Consider the following 3,528-nt stretch of genomic DNA (forward strand, 5'->3'; position numbering starts at 1 on the left):
GGAACTTACGGTCGATCTACACTCAGGAATTATAGATACAATCCTTTTATAATAAAACAAGGAACTACAGTTTGGGTTTCGTTACTTAAACCTAAATAATAAATATATGTGAACGGCCTGGTTAATTGGACAATCCAGCCGATTCAGAGGCTCATATCTAAGCTCCCACTCAGTCAGCTGCACTCCCACTCCCAGACTTCATACAAGCTGTCATCTCTGATTTATGCACTGTTATGTATTCCTTTGTATTTTAAAATTATATGGAACTATTAAGTGTTAATTAAATATGCCCAATGGACGAATTGCAGCAAGTGGGAGGAAAAAGGACCCACTATGGTATTATTTTGACAGAATTCCTAAGGGCAAAGGTTTCAGAACCAAATGTAAGAAGTGCAATCAAGAAATTCAGGGTATTGTAAGCAGAATGAAGAAGCACATGGAGATCTGCCAAAAGCAGACCAGCACCCTATCTGAAGGAGGTGAGTTTTTAAAAATACAGCACTGTACTGTTGTTGGTATTTTTTCTTTGGTAAAACCTTGTGATTGCAGAGTAGGCTACAGTATCTTAATATTATTGTCTCTTTCTCTTTTTTAAGTTAGTTTTCATCAGCAAAACCTTATGGTTACAGATTACAGTATGTCAGTATCTTAATATTACTGTAGTGTATCTTTTTCTTTTTCAAGGTAGTATTCATCAGCTAAAACTTATGGTGTAACGACCACGGTCATGCACGTCAGTTAGCGCAAAAATCAAATGATTCAGATTACGCTCAATAGCCCACAAAACATTTAACTCTGCTTTCGTTTGAGTCCTCCATCTGAGTAGTCCGTTTTCTCATCACTTCAAGACACCTCAGGCCTTCGTTATCCCATTTTCTCTGACTTACTGAAACCAACCCCTCTATAAAATGAACTTGAATGTGAGAGAGAACACCCTTGTTTTGAGTCAACTTAGATATGTTTGATTACAGTTAAAGCATACAAGATCCTTTGTGAGTGATGTTCAACGCTTTAAATGTCATTATTGTTTGTAACATTGGGTAGTAAGTGAGTGTTGAGTCTGCCAGGACAAACGATACCCATCCGTTTCGTTCCCTAAGAATGACCATGAGTTTCCAATTGCTACTGAAGTCAGGTTATTTTGTTGCCCAAACATCAGAGAATCTGATGTTTATAGTTTAGTTAGTGTCAGTTGTCTATTTAAGAAAGTCATTAATCTCCTGAACTATTCTGTCAACCTGTATAATCTCCAAGATCTAACGTCTCCCCGTGAATAGCTCCTTGTTCGCCTCAGGCCTGAGCTCGCGTGTACTGCGCACATCATTGTCATTCCTAAAAATCCCATTTAATTCATATTACGCTATATAACATTCAAATGCACCGCGCTTGTAGAACCTCAGAAAACGGGAAACATTGATAAAGGACAACTCACCTACTCAATGTTCCTAGACCTTGTGTTGTATTGTACCCAGGTACAGTTATATCATATTAAGTGTATGTATTCATAGCATTAAGGATAACTCAGGATATACATAAGATGACTGTTAAAGTCCAGTTGAGCCGGACTAGTGTACTGTAAGACTAAGTGGGGATCAGGGTTTGAAGGTCATACTATTTACGTCTGTGAACTATTAGCGAACATAACTCCCACAGATATCATATGAAAATACATGAGAACAATGATCGGGAAAAAGGACAAATGTATCAGAACTATGTGAGGTGTTGAAAGTGATCCAGAAACTACTTGAAAGGAAATATCTTGTATGTGTCGGTATGAATTTAATACACCTCGTATCCTCACGTGACATATACCCACGACAGGTACAGTGATCAGAGAATCTTATGTCTGTGTTCAAATTGTGCAATGTGTGAGAGGAGGATCCCTCATTACAGTTTTAAGTGAACATTCAGCCTTTGTTTCAAGGCGCGTCATGTACCCGCCTCAGTTGCCACGTTGATATAATAACCCCATGAATTTACCCCAAGAACTAGCAAACCAAGACCTTACCTTAGTGTGTAATTTAGGATTAAAATATGGATTTATAAGGCATGAGTGACAATATAGCGAAAAGTGTTAAGGTGAGAACCCTAAGAAACAAAAGTGAAAATTAAGGCTGGGAACTGTAGGCCTATGTGACGAGGAGCGGCGGGGCAATGCCCTCAGTCTTCCTCGTTCTACCGCCACCTCAGGTCAGTGTCCTAGCGGGCTATATCCCGCCCTATAATTAAGGTTGATAAATAGAAGTTATTACAGTTTAAAGATTTGCCGGATATATAAGTGTAATAGGAATGTGTTAAGGGGTGGGATAACCGCCCGTCAGACATTATTTCTCAGTCTTCCTCGTTCTACCGCCACCTCAGGTGCCATGTGGTCGGAGTACCTTGCCGCCCGGCCGCCATTGTCCCTTTGAGCATCACAACAGGTGGGGACTACTCCCCGCTATGCCAATCCACTGTGAACCTGTGGATTTCCAGCGCACCACTCCAAATGAATAGTCACAACTAAGGAGACCGTGAGAAACTCTGCGGTCGTCACTTGGAGCGACCTATAATACCAGGCGTAGAAATAGTGCTGGTATGTCTCTAGGTGAAGCCCTCGTCTTTACCCACCGAGGGCGGTGTGCGCACGAGGTGCCTGTTGTGTATACCTAAAAGTCACAAGGAGCCACATACTTGCAGGTATGGAGTGTAACAGGTGTGTTGAGATGGTGCTACTATGTATGATAACCGACGGTGTTAGATTCCACACAGGTGGAGCAGTCTGATGTGTTAAGGGATATTGTAAGAAGGAACGACCGAGGTAAGGTGGTCACAGATTGGTATGCAATAAATAGGTGGATAACACGCCATCAATGTAAGAGTCTGGGGCCCATCTGGATAACCATATTTCCGTTGTTCTTCTGAGGAAGGCCAATTCATGTATATGTTTTTTTTTACCAGTATGTTTTATAAGGAATAAATCAATTAAGACATGTTATGGTTTCACCCTTCTTTACCCTTATCGATCTGGTCAATGGAAAACCTAACCCAATGCCTAGTCCACTCTGCCCGCTACCTAACGAGCTACATGCTGTCCAGAGGGGGTCTGGTGGCAGCGACCCTTAGAAATTAAGATTAGAGTTAAGTTATCCCCTTAGATTTAGTGACCCCAGATCTGGCAGTATACGCGGAATTAATGTTATTAACGTGTATATTCCACCTTTTCCTGGCAAGCTCAACCTCTGATTAGATTATATGAATAGACATAGGAAATTACCCTGACCAGGAACACCGGAGTTCATAATTAAGTATATGGTGATCCAAAATGGTAGAGAAGGTATGTTGTTGGTAAGATCGACCTTTCTGGTATGAATAAGGAGGCCCAAGCTGCCCCGCGGGTGCATGTATATACCTTTACACGAGGGAGAATCACGCATTCGTGACTCTTCCTCAACGTATCTCCAGGTATGTTCACGTGTTTTCCACGCCGCCTATTAATTCAGTTTAACTTAGTAAATTTTGTGAATATCAGTGTTCATGTGTTAACAT

The sequence above is a fragment of the Homarus americanus genome, unplaced genomic scaffold (assembly GCF_018991925.1).
Source record: "Homarus americanus isolate GMGI-L3 unplaced genomic scaffold, GMGI_Hamer_2.0 scaffold32583, whole genome shotgun sequence".
Taxonomy (NCBI): domain Eukaryota; kingdom Metazoa; phylum Arthropoda; class Malacostraca; order Decapoda; family Nephropidae; genus Homarus; species Homarus americanus.